At 35.5% G+C, this 18,772-nt stretch overlaps 1 long non-coding RNA gene across 1 annotated transcript; it reads left to right on the top strand.

Annotated features, from left to right (window-relative positions):
* Positions 1–2,231: 2,231 nt before the first annotated feature.
* On the top strand, positions 2,232–5,975 carry LOC127953188 (uncharacterized). The gene is made up of 2 exons (XR_008153111.1): positions 2,232–2,406; positions 5,197–5,975. It is a non-coding gene; the product is annotated as an uncharacterized LOC127953188 (long non-coding RNA).
* Positions 5,976–18,772: the final 12,797 nt, after the last annotated feature.

Below are 18,772 nucleotides of genomic sequence, written 5' to 3' on the forward strand. Positions count from 1 at the left end.
AATTATTTTGCAATTCTTTTTGTCAGTTCTTTTTGACCTGTTTTTTTTTTTCTTCTTCTTTTCTGACCTCATGACCCAGTCAGCATTTTTGTACAATGGTCAAGTCTTAACTTATCCATTTCTGTATTGCATTTGTGTTTGATATTTCTCATGGGTATTTCATAATTTTCGACTTTGAGTTAAAATAGTTTGAGTTAAAACTCTTTTTTAGTGCATTTCATCTGTAAAAGAAAACATGCCTAATAATTCTGCACATGAATATAAGGAGTTTTTCTCTTCCAGCTTTCCTGGAATATTGTATAGCACTCATAAATGATTAAATAAAAAATAATGGTAGTTATTAAGATTGATATGGCTTGGAATTGGTAAAATGTGCTTGGAAAAAAAATCACAACAAAACAATGTTTTAATGTTTAAGTTTGGAATATTAACTGACATGAATGAATGCTATATAAATATTGTTCATGTTAACATAATGTTTATAAATGAAATCTTATTGTAAAGTGTTACTAAATATATATATATATATATATATATATATATATATATATATATATATATATATATATATATATATATATATATTGTTCTGTGAATGTGATTTTAAAGTCTAGATGATTCGGATTAACCCTTTAACCGCCATATCCTTTAAAACCTCACTGCCAGAGGGATATTGTGAATGCATGTGCCCGCTGGGCACAGTTTACCTGATGCCACCGGGGTGGCGATGGCATTGGTGGCTTGAGCCCGCCATCGCTGCTTGCAGCTATATTTATTATTATTTTTTTTATTTTTTATTAAACCTTCCGGGGGTTTTTGGAGGCCTTAACATGCTCAAAAACTCTTGAAAATTGGCACACACATTGGAATCTGCGGCCATCAGGACGCCACAGAGACTGGGACCCGGGCGTGGCACAGGGACTCTACAGCGCCCCCTGGAACACAGTCAGAAATCTTGAACCATAGCTCACACACACTTTCATGTATTTATATGAAACTCAGTACACTTATAGATCTCATTGAGCCGAGCAACTTTCGCACTCTATGTCATAGGCTCCGCCCAACAGGAAGTCAGCTATTTAGGGCTGTTTATAAAAAGCATGCTCTGGAATTTGATATACTTGTCATAGGTCTTTTACTTGATTGCCACCAAACTCGGTCAACATGATCTCAAGACATTGGGGATGGAAAATTGCGAGGGGATTTTTGATATCTCGAACGGTTTGCCCGTGGCGAGGCGTTGAAATTATGGCGAGATATGAGAAACAGGAAATGTCTAATAACATCCACATACATTTCCTGAATTTGATCAAACTTCATTGGTTTGTTCGTTGTATGATACTGATCGTATATATGTGACTATTAAGAGTCAACATTATAGCGCCACCAACTGGCAGCAGGAAGTGTGCCATTTTCCAAATGCTTTGAATTCAGCATCTTATTTTTACTCTATTTACTTAAAACTTCATCAGAATAATGACAAAACACGGCCGATGTAAATCTGTTGTGGGGATATTGATATCTGATATAGTGTTGCCATGGCAACGTGTCAAACTTGAATGTTCTGTTATGGTGAGTTTGAGGCAGACAACAAGCTCAGATTTACATAAAACTCAAAACACATATCAGTATTAGTGATAGCTAGACAATGGCAAAAGCTTTTAAAAGGGCGTGAAGGAGGCACTCTATAGCGCCACCTTTTGTCAAAAGTGGGGGGGTTAGTTTTAGCTACAGACACCAAACTTGGTACATAAATTGTTCTTTTCAAGACGGACAACTTTCTAATTCACAGTCATCAGCTACGACCAACAGGAAGTCGGCTATTTTGATTTGAATATTTAAATTGAGCTCTGATTTAATGCATACTCCTCACAGGGGAAGTACACTATACACACCAAACTTTGTCTACATGAAGAAAAACCATTGAGGAACTTAAATTGCGAACGGATTTTGGTTAGCTTGAACGGTTTTGTCGTGGTGAATTTTTGAAATGACAGTAAAAAGGGAAACATTAATTGCCTTGTATGTTTAAATTGCAGCTTCCAAACACTTCAAAGCATTTTTTTATACAAAGATCAAATCATTTTGAGGAAATATGCATAGTTTCACGACTTTACAACACTGTATGGATAAAAGAAAATTAAAAAACTGTCAGACTTCTCAACTGACATGATCTCACTCTGGCCACCCTGTCTGTGTGAGGGAAGGGAGGGGGAGAGGGAGGGGGAGTGTGAGGGGGTTGGTGACTGTGACAGTGTGTGTGGACTGTAGGGAGGGGCTGTCTGGCAGAGAGAGAGACAGAGAGACCTAATCATCCCTTTAATAATCAGGAAAAAAAAAATCTGTATTTTAAATTGTTATTGTTTTTGTTGTTGCTAATGGTGGTGTTTTTTCCTTTCATTACAGGTTAAGAAATCTCTTAGGCCTTATCCTTTTCTGACAGTTTTAGGGATTTAAAAACATCCTAAGAACCCTAATTTGTGCTGCAAATAATAATTTCAAACTCATTTGATACTGGCCTATGACAACCTGTGACGTGACATGACATTTATTAATCTCATGGATGTAACAGTAAAACTCTTCAACTGACAGATAAAGCTGTAATGCAAGCAAAACTATTTCACAAATGCTTATAGGTCATTAAAATCATTACAAAACACTAATACATTATTTAAGGATTTGGTAACACTGTAAAATAATGTCTAATTTGTTAACATTATGCAGTATAACATAGTATGCAGTCTTCGTAGGGCACCAACTCCCAGAGGGGGCACCATCCCAGTTGCTCAAAAAAAAAAAAAAAAAAAAAAAAAACATGCGTCATTCTCCCATCCGCGCTCGCGACCGCTCACACCTCATGTTTGCGGCTGAATGTTCGTAATTGATGGATGGACATCTATGCCTGGGTAAAGGACATCAGCAATCCGGCACAGAGAAAAGAAAACTAAAGAAAATAAAACAGGCATAAAGTTGTCTTGACATTGGACTTTCTAGAGTCTCAAATTTAGGGAAGGTCTCTAAAGTTACATGTGATATTGTTATACACTTTTCTAACGTCAGTAGCATTTGAAGAGAATGACTTACAGTCATAAAAACAACTGTAATTGTTCATCTAGGTGACAGCTATAATGCACAATTAAATTGAATGTTTGATATTTATTACAACAAACTGTAAGTCATATGTAAATTATGCAACTTTTTCACATGGGCTCAAATGCAAATTTGAAGCTCAATAGCATTTGAGAAGAAAGACTTGCAGTCACAAAGCAATTGTAATGTGTTCATATAGGTGTCAGCTACAATGCACACCTTATACATTTTTTATAAATATTAAAATAAAGTGTTACTAAAGTTATATATATTGTTCTGTGTATGTGATTTCAAAGTCTAGATTGGTCGGATTAACCCTTTAACTGCCGCATCCCTTAAAACTGATTGTCAGAGGGTTACTGTAAATGCTTATGCCCGCTGGGCACAGTTATCCTGATGCCACCGGGGTGGCGTTGCACTGATGGCTTGAGCCCGACATCGCTGCTTGCAGCTATATTTATTATTATTATTATTTTTTTTATTTTTTTTTAAACCTTCCGGGCATTTTTGGGGGCCTTAACATGCTCAAAAACTCTTGAAAATTGGCACACTCATTGGAATCTGCGGCCATCAGGACGCCACAGAGACTGGGACCCGGGCGTGGCACAGGGGCTCTACAGCGCCCCCTGGAACACAGTCAGACACCTTAAACCATAGCTCACACACACTTGCATGTATTTATATGAAACTCAGTACACTTATAGATCTCATTGAGCTGAACAACTTTCGCGCTCTATGTCATAGGCTCCGCCCAACAGGAAGTCAGCTATTCAGGGCTGTTTAAAAAAAGCATGCTCTGGAATTTGAAATACTCCTCTGAGGTTTTCAACCCGTTCGCCACGAAACTCGGTGAACATGATCTCAAGACATTGGGGATGAAAAATTGCGAGGGGATTTTTGATATCTCGAACGGTTTGCTCGTGGCGAGGCTTTGAAATTATGGCGAGAAATAAGAAACAGGAAATGTCTAATAACATCCACATACATTTCCTGAATTTGATCAAACTTCATTGGTTTGTTCGTTGTATGATACTGATCGTATATATGTGACTATTAAGAGTCAACATTATAGCGCCACCAACTGGCAGCAGGAAGTGTGTCATTTTCCAAATGCTTTGAATTCAGCATCTTATTTTTACTCTATTTACTTAAAACTTCATCAGAATAATGACAAAACACGGCCGATGTAAATCTGTTGTGGGGATATTGATATCTGATATAGTGTTGCCATGGCAACGTGTCAAACTTGAATGTTCTGTTATGGTGAGTTTGAGGCAGACAACAAGCTCAGATTTACATGAAACTCAAAACACATATCAGTATTAGTGATAGCTAGACAATGGCAAAAGCTTTTAAAAGGGCGTGAAGGAGGCACTCTATAGCGCCACCTTTTGTCAAAAGTGGGGGGGTTAGTTTTAGCTACAGACACCAAACTTGGTACATAAATTGTTCTTCTCAAGACGGACAACTTTCTAATTCGCAGTCATAAGCTACGACCAACAGGAAGTTGGCTATTTTGACTTGAATATGGATTTTTGGGAATTTTCTTTTGTGAATTAATGCATACTCCTCCCAGGGGAAGTACACTATACACACCAAACTTTGTCTACATTAAGAAAAACCATTGAGGAACTTAAATTGCGAACGGATTTTGGTTAGCTTGAACGGTTTTGTCGTGGTGAATTTTTGAAATGACAGTAAAAAGGGAAACATTAATTGTCTTGTATGTTTAAATTGCAGCTTCCAAACACTTCAAAGCATTTTTTCATACAAAGATCAAATCATTCTGAGGAAATATGCATAGTTTCACGACTTTACAACACTGTATGGATAAAAGAAAATTAAAAAACTGTCAGACTTCTCAACTGACATGATCTCACTCTGGCCACCCTGTCTGTGTGAGGGAAGGGAGGGGGAGAGGGAGGGGGAGTGTGAGGGGGTTGGTGACTGTGACAGTGTGTGTGGACTGTAGGGAGGGGCTGTCTGGCAGAGAGAGAGAGAGAGAGACCTAATCATCCCTTTAATAATCAGGAAAAAAAAATCTATATTTTAAATTGTTATTGTTTTTGTTGTTGCTAATGGTGGTGTTTTTTCCTTTCATTACAGGTTAAGAAATCTCTTAGGCCTTATCCTTTTCTGACAGTTTTAGGGATTTAAAAACATCCTAAGAACCCTAATTTGTGCTGCAAATAATAATTTCAAACTCATTTGATACTGACCTATGACAACCTGTGACGTGACATGACATTTATTAATCTCATGGATGTAACAGTAAAACTCTTCAACTGACAGATAAAGCTGCAATGCAAGCAAAACTATTTCACAAATGCTTATAGGTCATTAAAATCATTACAAAACACTAATACATTATTTAAGGATTTGGTAACACTGTAAAATAATGTCTAATTTGTTAACATTAGTATATGCAATGGTAACACTTTATAATAATTGCACTCATTAGCTAAGCATTAGTAAATAGTTCATGATTATAAAGCCTTTTCCCTCAATAATAGTCATTATTTAGCAGTAATACATCCATAAATAAATTGTTCTTGGTTTAATAGCACATATATTACAAAGGAGATTAAAGTCTCAGTTGTCTTATAAAATAAATAAATAAACACAACCCAGTTTGATTCAGAATTCAGAAATATTTATTTCAAGATGCAATAAAAGGAAACTGTACACTTGAATAGCTTTTATGCGATTCTTGAAGGATTAGCATCACCTCCTCTTGTAAGATGGTTTGAGGAATATATCTTCGAGATTGTACCGCTGCTCCCTATATGCATAGTATGCAGTCTTCTTAGGGCACCAACTCCCAGAGGGGGCACCATCCCAGTTGCTCAAAAAAAAAAAAAAAAAAAACATGCGCCATTCTCCCATCCGCGCTCGCGACCGCTCACACCTCATGTTTGCGGCTGAATGTTCGTAATTGATGGATGGACATCTATGCCTGGGTATAGGACATCAGCAATCCGGAACAGAGAAAAGAAAACTAAAGAAAATAAAACAGGCATAAAGTTGTCTTGACATTGGAGTTTCTAGAGTCTCAAATTTAGGGCCGGTCTCTAAAGTTACATGTGCTATTGTTAAATAATTTTCTAACGTCAGTAGCATTTGAAGAGAATGACTTACAGTCATAAAAACAACTGTAATTGTTCATCTAGGTGACAGCTATAATACACAATTAAATTGAATGTTTGATATTTATTACAACAAACTGTAAGTCATATGTAAATTATGCTACTTTTTCACATGGGCTCAAATGCAAATTTGAAGCTCAATAGCATTTGAGAAGAAAGACTTGCAGTCATAAAACAATTGTAATGTGTTCATATAGGTGTCAGCTACAATGCACACCTTATACATTTTTTATTAATATTAAAATAAAGTGTTACTAAAGTTATATATATTGTTCTGTGTATGTGATTTCAAAGTCTAGATTGGTCGGATTAACCCTTTAACTGCCGCATCCCTTAAAACTTGATTGTCAGAGGGTTACTGTAAATGCTTATGCCCGCTGGGCACAGTTATCCTGATGCCACCGGGGTGGCGTTGCACTGATGGCTTGAGCCCGACATCGCTGCTTGCAGCTATATTTTTTTATTATTATTAGGGCTCAAGCCTGGAGGGCGAGAGCCCTATTGTTTTCCTTAGGATTATTTGTTATTATTATTATTTTTCTTCAAGGTTTCGGGGGCTTTTGGGGCCCTTAACATGCTTAAAAAGTCTTGAAAATTGGCACACACATTGGAACCTGCGGCCATTAGGGCCGGGCAGAGACTGATACACGGGCGTGGCACAGGGGCTCTACAGCGCCCCCTGGAATACTGAGGGCCATATATCATACATACTTTCACGTAGACACACGAAACTCGGTACACATGTAGATCTCATCAAACCAAACAACTTTTGTACTGCATGTCATAGGCTCCGCCCAACAGGAAGTTGGATATTTAGGGTTTAGTATTCATATTTTTCGTCAAAGTTGTGGGGGCTTTTGGGGTCCTTAACATACTCAAAAACTCTTGAAAATTTGCGCACACTTTGGAATCTGTGGCCTTTAGGAGCCTGCAGAGGCTGGGACCCGGGCGTGGCACAGGGGCTCTATGGCGCCCCCTGGAACACAGTCATAAATGTTGATGTATAGCTCACACATACTTGCTCGTATTAATATGAAACTCAGTACACATATAGATCTCATCGTGCTGAACAACTTTCGTACTGCATGTCATTCGGCTCCGCCCAACAGGAAGTCAGCTATTTAGAGTTATGTAAAAAGCGCATGCTCTGGAATTTGAAATACTTGTCATAGGTTTTTTTGCCGATTGCCACCAAATTCGGTCAACATGATCTCAAGACATTGGGGATGAAAAATTGCCAGGGGATTTTTGATATCTCGAACGGTTTGCTCGTGGCGAGGTGTTGAAATTATGGCGAGAAATGAGAAACAGGAAGTGTCTAATACCATCCACATACATTTCCTGATTTTAATCAAACTGCATCAGATTATTCGTTGTATGATGTCGATCGCATATATGTGACTATTAGGAGTCAAAGTTATAGCGCCACCAACTGGCAGCAGGAAGTGTGTCATTTTCAAAATGATTTGAATTCAGCATCTTATTTTTACTCGATTTGCTTCAAACTTCATCAGAATAATGTTAAAACACAGCCGATATAAATCTGCTGGGGGGATATTGATATCTAAAAATATTGTTGCCGTGGCAACATGTTAAACTGGAATACTTCTCAGGTGATTTTGAGGCATATAACATGCTTAGAATTTCATCAAACTCAGAACACATATCAGTATTTATGATAACTAGACACTGGCAAAAGTTCATAAGAGGGCGTGGAAGAGGCACTCTATAGCGCCACCTTTTGTCAAAAGTGGCGGTTGTAGTTTTAGCTACAGACACCAAACTCGGAACAAAAATTTTTCTTATCAAGACGGACAACTTTCTAATTCACAGTCATCAGCTACGATCAACAGGAAGTCAGCTATTTTGATTTGAATGTGGATTTTTTTTTACATTTAGCTGTGAATTAATGCATACTGCTCAGAGGAGAGTAACACTATACACACCAAACTTTGTCTACATGATGCCAAAACATTTTAAACAACTTAAATTGCCAATGGATTTTGGATAGCTTAAACGGTTTTGTCGTGGTGATTTTTTTAAATGACAGTAAAAATGGAATTATTAATTTTCCTGCATTTTTAAATTCCAAACACTTCAAAACCTTTTTTCGTACAGAAAAAAAGTCATTCTGAGTAAATATGGATAGTTTCACGACTTTACAACACTGTATGGATAACAGAAAATTAAAAAACTGTCAGACATCTCATCTCACTCTGTCCCTCTGTTTGAGTATATGTGCTTCAGACTTCCATTGTCTGAGAGAAATAGCGCCCCTACAGGTTCAATTCCCGGACTTTTACTTTCACTTTTAAATCGGTTAAAAATACAAATAAATACTTAGATTTAATTCACACTGACAAGCTAAACCAACATATCTGATTATTACGGTTCAGGGCTCATGGATAAATTATTTCTGGCCAGAGATACGTGAGAAATAGGAGAGATGAATCACCGCTGTGATCACGAGCGTCTGGAGTAAAGAGCTCAGAAAAAACGAATTTATTCCTGTTTTAAAGCTTTTAAAAATAAATTATTACAGCGATATCACACAATCAACCAATTAGAACACACCAAGAGCTAAATTCAGATGTTTTTGAACTGTTTGTGTGAAAATGAATTATTTGCGGCTGCCTATCTGAAATCACCGCCTCCGATCAGCGCGTACAGTGTCCAGCTCAAAACAAACGAATTTATTCTTGTTTAAGAGCTTTTTTAAATGAAATATTACCACAAATGCACACAATAAACCCATTGTAACACTACAAGAGCTAAATGCAGGTGTTTGTGACCCGTTTAAGTTTGAAAGACTATTTGAAAGCGCGACTGGCAGAATAACATATATCTCTCGAGCTGCAGGATTCTGCCTTTCGTCGTATGAACGAACACATCACGGACAAGATTATTTCAAAATACATAATAGCTTGGCGACTATAAACGAAAACAGCCACGTGAACATAAACTGTTGAGAAATAAATCTGAAATGGATCTACTGGATTTGAATATTAAGTGACCGCATATACCAGCTGCTTCTGTCTTCAATTTTAATCTATATAAAAAATGTAACTCATTCATCTTGGCTGCTTTTTTTAATGTGTGTACGTATTTATTTCTTTATTTATTTATTTATTTATTATTTTGCTCTAACAAGAATTAATCTATATTTAATTAAATCAATTACATTTTATTTTACATTTGATTTGTCCATTTCTGCATCTAAACGCCTAAAAACCTAAAACATGCTCTATTATACTATTGTTAGCAATTTCTTTATCGTCCAATTTATCTGGTGTACACTTTTATTTTCATAATAAACTTGTTTGTTAGATTATACACAGTTACAGTGGTCTATAATAAATATTGACAGGTTTTATTCAAGCTGTTTAGAATGATTGCAGTAGGCAAATTTTTTGAAATGTAAATAAAATAAAAAAAATTTAAATAAATAAAAAACATTGGAAAAGAATAACTGTTGTACATTTTTATACATTTTGTATAATTTCATAGTTTATGCATTATAGTTATAAAAACAAATACATTTAGCCACTCACATAAAATCTTATAGGCCTTATCCTTTTCTGACAGTTTTAGGGATTTTTAAAAATCCTAAAAAACCTTATTTGTGCTGCAAATAATAATTTCAAACTCAAACAGTAAATATTCAGTTCATGCTTTATAAAGCCTTGTCCCAATATTAATAGTCAGTAGTAAGCAGTTTAAATACAGCTATAAAAAGCTTGTTCTTGGTTTATAAGCACATTTATTAAAAAGGAGAGTAAAGGGTCAGTTATCTTCCTATGAAAAATAAAAAAATAAAAAAAAAACAAACAACAACACAGATTGATACAGAACTCAGAAATTTTATTGTGGATTTATGATAAAATCAGCCTGTAAATGAATTCATACTCCTCCAAGAAGACACAAGTTCACAGCAAACTTTTTTAACATGAAGCTAATATACTGAAGATGTTAAATTGCGAATGGGTTTAGGATAGCTTAAATGGTGTGGCCATAGCGATTTATTAAAGTAACATAAAAAAATACAATCGTTATTTTAGTATATCTTTAAAATTTTTCATTCCAACTCTTCATAATTTTTTATATACGTAGAAGTCATCATTTGAAGGAAGCACAGTAAGTTTCATAGCTTTATCATTTTCAAGAGCCAGCATAAAATTAAAACTATCATAACTTATAAATCAAGCTTGCAATTCTTAGTTCCAATAATGACCACCAGATGGAGCTATAGGATTACTTTTAAATAATTATTGTAAAACAAGTATGATTTAAATCATTTATAGAAATCTTTCAAAGAAAAATAATATGTATTTTATGTATTTTACTGATAAAATGACCCTCACTTAATTAGAATAACAAGCTGAAGTATTGTGAACTGTATATTAAGAATAATTCTTTATAAGCTTTATGGACAGATACGTTTTGAGTGACTCTTGAAGGTTCAGCACCACATCCTCTTTTACCACTGTTTAAAGAATTTATCTTACAGAACAGGTGTGAATGAATTTTGGATAGCTTGAATGATTTTGCGTGGTGATTTTTTGAAATAACAGTAAAAAAGTAACCAGTAAATGTCTTTTATTTTTTTAAAGTGCAGCTTCTAAACACTTCAAAAAAATGTACACATAGCAGACAAGTCATTCTGAGGAAATATGCATAGTTTCATGACTATACAACATTATATGGATGATAGAAAATTAAAAAACTATCATACATCTGATGTCACTCTGTCCCTCTGTCACTGTGGTTAATGTGTGTGTGTGTGTGTGTGTGTTTGTTTGTGTGTTAAGTGAATTAGGTGTGAAACTATCAGGGAGCATTTAGTCTCCAGCGCCAACATTTTACAGAACTGCCACTTTCCTTGAGTCTCAGAATTACAATGTGTCAGGTTCTGAGAGATCTAAGATTCCAAAAAATTATTTAATTAGAATACTATGAAGTATTGTGAAATACTATATATTAAGACTTTATATATAGGCTTAATTAACAGATTAGAGTGACTCGTGAAGGACCAGCACCACCTCCTCTTGTCCGATGGTTTGAGGAATATATCTTCCAGAATCCGGGATTAAGATTTAGGAGCTCATTTTTATTCCACCTCCTTTCCTGAAAGTCTGTCTTGCAGAATTGACTAAAAATTAATCTTAACATTAATTCCTAATTATTTTGCAATTCTTTTTGTCAGTTCTTCTTGACCTGTTTTTCTCTTCCAGCTTTCCTGGACTATTGTATAGCACTCATAAATGATTAAATAAAAAATAATGGTAGTTATTAAGATTGATATGGTTTGGAATTGGTAAAATGTGCTTGGAAAAAAATCACAATAAAACAATGTTTTAATGTTTAATTTGGAATATTAACTGACATGAATGAATGCTATATAAATATTGTTCATGTTAACATAATGTTTATAAATGAAATCTTATTGTAAAGTGTTACTAAAGTTATATATATATATATATATATATTGTTCTGTGAATGTGATTTTAAAGTCTAGATGATTCGGATTAACCCTTTAACTGCCATATCATTTAAAACCTCACTGCCAGAGGGATATTGTGAATGCATGTGCCCGCTGGGCACAGTTTACCTGATGCCACCGGGGTGGCGATGGCATTGGTGGCTTGAGCCCGCCATCGCTGCTTGCAGCTATATTTATTATTATTATTATTTTTTTCTAACGTTACGGGGGCTTTTGGGGTCCTTAACATGCTCGAAAACTCTTGAAAATTGGCATACAGATTGGAACCTGCGGCCATTAGGGTCGGGCAGAGACTGATACACGGGCGTGGCACAGGGGCTCTACAGCGCCCCCTGGAATACTGAGGGCCATATATCATACATACTTGCACGTAGACACATGAAACTCGGTACACATGTAGATCTCATTAAACCAAACAACTTTCGTACTGCATGTCATAGGCTCCGCCCAACAGGAAGTTGGCTATTTAGGGTTTATTATTCATATTTTTGGTCAAAGTTGTGGGGGCTTTTGGGGTCCCTAGCATACTCAAAAACTCTTGAAAATTTGCACACACTTTGGAATCTGTGGCCTTTAGGAGCCTGCAGAGGCTGGGACCCGGGCGTGGCACAGGGGCTCTACGGCGCCCCCTGGAACACAGTCATAAATGTTGATGTATAGCTCACACATACTTGCACATATTCATATGAAACTCAGTACACATATAGATCTCATCGTGCCGAACAACTTTCATATTGCATGTCATAGGCTCCACCCAACAGGAAGTCAGCTATTTAGAGTTATGTAAAAAGCGCATGCTCTGGAATTTGAAATACTTGTCATAGGTTTTTTTCTCGATTGCCGCCAAACTCGGTCAACATGATCTCAAGACACTGGGGATGAAAAATTGCCAGGGGATTTTTGATATCTCGAACGGTTTGCTCGTGGCGAGGCGTTGAAATTATGGCGAGAATTGAGAAACAGGAAGTGTCTAATACCATCCACATACATTTCCTGATTTCAATCAAACTTCATCAGATTATTCATTGTATGATGTCGATCACATATATGTGACTATTAGGAGTCAGAGTTATAGCGCCACCAACTGGCAGCAGGAAGTGTGTCATTTTCAAAATGCTTTGAATTCAGCATCTTAATTTTATTCGATTTGCTTCAAACTTCATCAGAATAATGTTAAAACACAGCCGATATGAATCTGCTGGGGGAAATTGGATATCTAAAAATATTGTTGCCGTGGCAACATGTCAAACTGGAATACTTCTCAGGTGATTTTGAGGCATATAACATGCTTAGAATTTCATCAAACTCAGAACACATATCAGTATTAGTGACAGCTAGACACTGGCAAAAGTTCATAAGAGGGCGTGGAAGAGGCACTCTAAAGCGCCACCTTTTGTCAAAAGTGGGGGGGTTAGTTTTAGCTACAGACACCAAACTCAGTACAAAAATTGTTCTTATCAAGACGGACAACTTTCTAATTCACAGTCATCAGCTACGACCAACAGGAAGTCGGCTATTTTGATTTGAATGTGGATTGTTTTTTACATTTAGCTGTGAATTAATGCATACTGCTCAGAGGAGAGTAACACTATACACACCAAACTTTGTCTACATGTTGAAAAAACATTGAGGAACTTAAATTGTGAATGGGTTTTGGATAGCTTGGATGGTTTTGTCGTGGTGATTTTTTTAAATGACAGTAAAGATGGAATTATTAATTTTCCTGCATTTTTAAATTCCAAACACTTCAAAACCTTTTTTCATACAGGAAAAAAAAGTTATTCTGAGTAAATATGCATAGTTTCATGACTTTACAACACTGTATGGATAACAGAAAATTAAAAAACTGTCAGACATCTCCTCTCACTCTGTCCCTCTGTTTGAGTGTGTGTGCTTAGACTTCCATTGTCTGAGAGAAATAGCGCCCCTACAGGTGCAGTTACCGGACTTAAAAAGGGAGGAGACTGTCTTTTGGTTTCACTTTTAAATCGGTTAAAATACAAATAAATACTTGGATTTAATTCACACTGACAAGCTAAACCAACATATATGATTATTATTAGGTCAGGGCTTAATAATTGATGTGTGGTCAGTGATACGTGAGAAACACGAGAGATGAATCACCGCTCTGAGCAGGAGCGTGTGGAATGATGAGCTCAGAAAAAACGAGTTTATTCTTGTTTTATAGCTATTAAAAATAAAGTATTGCAGCGATATCACACAATTCACCAATTAGAGCACACCAAGAGCTAAATTAAGATGTTTTTGAACTGTTTGTGTGAAAATGAAATATTCGCGGCCACCTATCTGAAATCACTGCCTCCGATCAGCGCGCACAGTGTCTCAGAGCTCAAAACAAACGAATTTATTCTTGTTTAAGAGCTTTTTCAAATAAAATATTGTCATAAATGCACACAATACACCCATTATAACACAACACGAGCTAAATGCAGGTGTTTGTGACCCGTTTAAGTGTGCAAGACTATTTGAAAGCGCGACTGGCAGAATAACATATCTCTCTCGAGCTGCAGGATTCTGCCTTTCGTCGTAAGAACGAACACATCACGGACAAGATTATTTCAAAATACATAATAGCTTGGCTAATATAAACGAAAACAGCCACGTGAACATAAACTGTTGAGAAATAAATCTGAAGTGGATCTACTGGATTTTAATATTAAGTGACCGCATATACCTGCTTCTGTCTTCAATTGTAATCTATATAAAAAATTAAACTAATTAATCTTGGCTGCTTTTTTAATGTGTGTAGGTATTTATTTATTATTTTGCTCTAACAAGACTTAATCTATATTTAATTAAATCAATTACATTTTATTTTACATTTGATTTGTCCATTTCTGCATCTAAACGCCTAAAAACCTAAAACATGCTGTATTATACTATTGTTAGCAATTTCTTTATCGTCCAATTTATCTGGTGTACACACTTATATTTTCATAATAAACTTGTTTGTTAGATTATACACAGTTATAGTGGTCTATAATAAATATTGACAGGTTTTATTCAAGCTGTTTAGAATGATTGCGTAGGCTATTTTTTTAAATGTAAATACAAAAAAAAATAAAAAATAAATAAAAAACATTGGAAAAGAATAACTGTTGTACATTTTTATACATTTTGTATAATTTCATAGTTTATGCATTATAGTTATAAAAACAAATAAATTTAGCCACTCACATAGAAATCTTAGGCCTTATCCTTTTCTGACAGTTTTAGGGATTTTTAAAAATCCTAAAAAACCTTATTTGTGCTGCAAATAATAATTTCAAATTAATTTGATACTGACCTCTGACATCCTGTGACATGATATTTATTTGAATTTACATAATCTCATGGATGTAACCGTAAATCTGTTCAGCTCACAGATCAAGACTAAGCTATAATGCAAGCAGAACTTTCACAAATACTTGTAGGTCAATAAAATCATTACAAAACACTTACAAATCATTGAAAGGATTTAATAACACTGTAAAATAATGTCTAATTTGTTAACATTAGCAAATGCATTGATAACACTTTATAATAACTGCACTCATTAGTAAATAGTCAGTTCATGCTTCATAAAGCCTTGTCCCAATATTAATAGTCAGTAGTAAGCAGTTTATAAATACAGCTATAAATAGCTTGTTCTTGGTTTATAAGCACATTTATTAAAAAGGAGAGTAAAGGGTCAGTTATCTTCCTATGAAAAATAAAAATAAACAAACAACAACACAGATTGATACAGAACTCAGAAATGTTATTGTGGATTTATGATAAAATCAGCCTGTAAATGAATTCATACTCCTCTAAGAAGACACAAGTAGTTCACACCAAACTGTTTTAACATGAAGCCATATACTGAAGATGTTAAATTTCGAAAGGGTTTAGGATACCTTTAATGGTGTGGCCATAGCGATTTATTAAAGTAACATAAAAAAATACAATAGTTATTTTACTATATCTTTAACAATTTTAATTCCAACTCTTCATAATTTTTTATATACGTAGAAGTCATCCTTTGAAGGAAGCACAGTAAGTTTCATAGCTTTATCATTTTCAAGAGCCAGCATAAAATTAAAACTATCATAACTTATAAATCAAGCTTGCAATTCTTAGTACCAATAATGGCCACCAGATGGAGCTATAGGATTACTTTTAAATAATTATTGTAGAAACAAGTATGATTTAAATCATTTATAGAAATCTTTCAAAGAAAAATAATATGAATTTTATGTATTTTACTGATAAAATGACCCTCACTTAATTAGAATATCAAGCTGAAGTATTGTGAACCGTATATTAAGAATAATTCTTTATAGGCTTTATGGACAGATACGTTTTCAGAGACTCTTGAAGGATTAGCACCACATCCTCTTTTACCACTGTTTAAAGAATGTATCTTACAGTACAGGTGCGGATTAATTTTGAATGGCTTGAATGGTTTTGTCGTGGTGATTTTTTGAAATAACAGTAAAAAAGTAACCAGTAAATGTCTTTTATTGTTTTAAAGTGCAGCTTCTAAACACTTAAAAAAATTGTACACATAGAAGACAAGTCATTCTGAGGAAATATGCATAGTTTCATGACTATACAACACTATATGGATGATAGAAAATTAAAAAAACTATCATACATCTGATGTCACTCTGTCCCTCTGTCACTGTGGGTAATGTGTGTGTGTTAAGTGAATTAGGTGTGAAACTATCAGGGTGCATTTAGTCTCCAGCGCCAACATTTTACAGAACTGCCACTTTCCTGGAGTCTCCAGAATTACTCGGTGTCCGGCTCTGAGAGACTTAAGATCCCAAAAAATGATTTAATTAGAATACCATGAAGTATTGTGAAATACTATATATTAAGACTTTATATATAGGCTTTATGAACAGATTAGAGTGACTCGTGAAGGACCAGCACCACCTCCTCTTGTTCGATGGTTTGAGGAGTATATCTTCCAGAATCCAGGATTAAGATTTAAGAGCTCATTTTTATTCCACCTCCTTTCCTGAAAGTCTGTCTTGCAGAATTGACTAAAAATTAATCTTCACATTATTTCCTAATTATTTTGCAATTCTTTTTGTCAGTTCTTCTTGACCTGTTTTTCTCTTCCAGCTTTCCTGGACTATTGTATAGCACTCATAAATGATTAAATAAAAAATAATGGTAGTTATTAAGATTGATATGGTTTGGAATTGGTAAAATGTACTTGGAAAAAAAATCACAATAAAACTATGTTTTCATGTTTAAGTTTGGAATATTAACTGACATGAATGAATGCTATATAAATATTGTTCATGTTAACATAATGTTTATAAATAAAATCTTATTGTAAAGTGTTACTAAAGTTATATATATATATATATATACATATATTTACATATACATATACATATATATATATATATATATATATATATATATATATATATATATATATATATATATATTGTTCTGTGAATGTGATTTTAAAGTCTAGATGATTCGGATTAACCCTTTAACTGCCGTATCCTTTAAAACCTCACTGCCAGAGGGATATTGTGAATGCATGTGCCCGCTGGGCACAGTTTACCTGATGCCACGGGGGGGTTATGGCATTGGTGGCTTGAGCCCGCCATCGCTGCTTGCAGCTATATTTAGGGCTCAAGCCTGGAGGGCGAGAGCCCTATTGTTTTCCTTAGGATTATTAGGGCTCAAGCCCGAAGGGGCGAAGAGCCCTATTGTTCTTCTAAGGATTATTCTTCTTCTTATTAGGGCTCAAGCCCGAAGGGGCGAAGAGCCCTATTGTTCTTCTAAGGATTATTCTTGTTATTATTATTTTTATTTTTTATTAAACCTTCCGGGGTGTTTTGGGGGCCTTAACATGCTCAAAAACTCTTGAAAATTGGCACACACATTGGAATCTGCGGCCATCAGGACGCCGCAGAGGCTGGGACCCGGGCGTGGCACAGGGGCTCTACAGCGCCCCCTGGAAGACAGTCAGAATTCTTGAACCATAGCTCACACACACTTGCATGTATTTATATCAAACTCGGTACACTTATAGATCTCATTGAGCCAAACAACTTTCACACTTTATGTCATAGGCTCCGCCCAACAGGAAGTCAGCTATTCAGGGCTGTTTAAAAAAAGCATGCTCTGGAATTTGAAATACTCCTCTGAGGTTTTCAACCCGTTCGCCACGAAACTCGGTGAACATGATCTCAAGACATTGAGGATGAAAAATTGCGAGGGGATTTTTGATATCTCGAACGGTTTGCCCGTGGCGAGGCATGGAACTTATGGCGAGAAATGAGAAACAGGAAATGTCTAATAACATCCACATACATTTCCTGAATTTGATCAAACTTCATGGGTTTGTTCGTTGTATTATACCGATTGTATATATGTGGCTATTAAGAGTCAAAGTTATAGCGCCACCAACTGGCAGCAGGAAGTGTGTCATTTTCCAAATGCTTTGAATTCAGCATCTTATTTTTACTCGATTTACTTAAAACTTCATCAGAATAATGACAAAACACGGCCGATGTAAATCTGTTGTGGGGATATTGATATCTGATATAGTGTTGCCATGGCAACGTGTCAAACTTGAATGTTCTGTTATGGTGAGTTTGAGGCAGACAACAAGTTCAGATTTACATGAAACTCAAAACACATATCAGTATTAGTGATAGCTAGACAATGGCAAAAGCTTTTAAAAGGGCGTGAAGGAGGCACTCTATAGCGCCACCTTTTGTCAAAAGTGGGGGGGTTAGTTTTAGCTACAGACACCAAACTTGGTACATAAATTGTTCTTTTCAAGACGGACAACTTTCTAATTCACAGTCATCAGCTACGATCAACAGGAAGTCGGCTATTTTGATTTGAATGTGTATTTTTGAGATTTTACAGTTGTGAATTAATGAATACTCCTCAAAGGGGAAGTACACTATACACACCAAACGTTGTCTACATGAAGAAAAAACATCGAGGAACTTAAATTGCGAACAGATTTTGGTTAGCTTGAACGGTTTTGTCGTGGTGATTTTTTGAAATGACA

The sequence above is a fragment of the Carassius gibelio genome, chromosome B3 (genome assembly GCF_023724105.1).
Source record: "Carassius gibelio isolate Cgi1373 ecotype wild population from Czech Republic chromosome B3, carGib1.2-hapl.c, whole genome shotgun sequence".
In the NCBI taxonomy this organism is placed as follows: Eukaryota; Metazoa; Chordata; class Actinopteri; order Cypriniformes; family Cyprinidae; genus Carassius; species Carassius gibelio.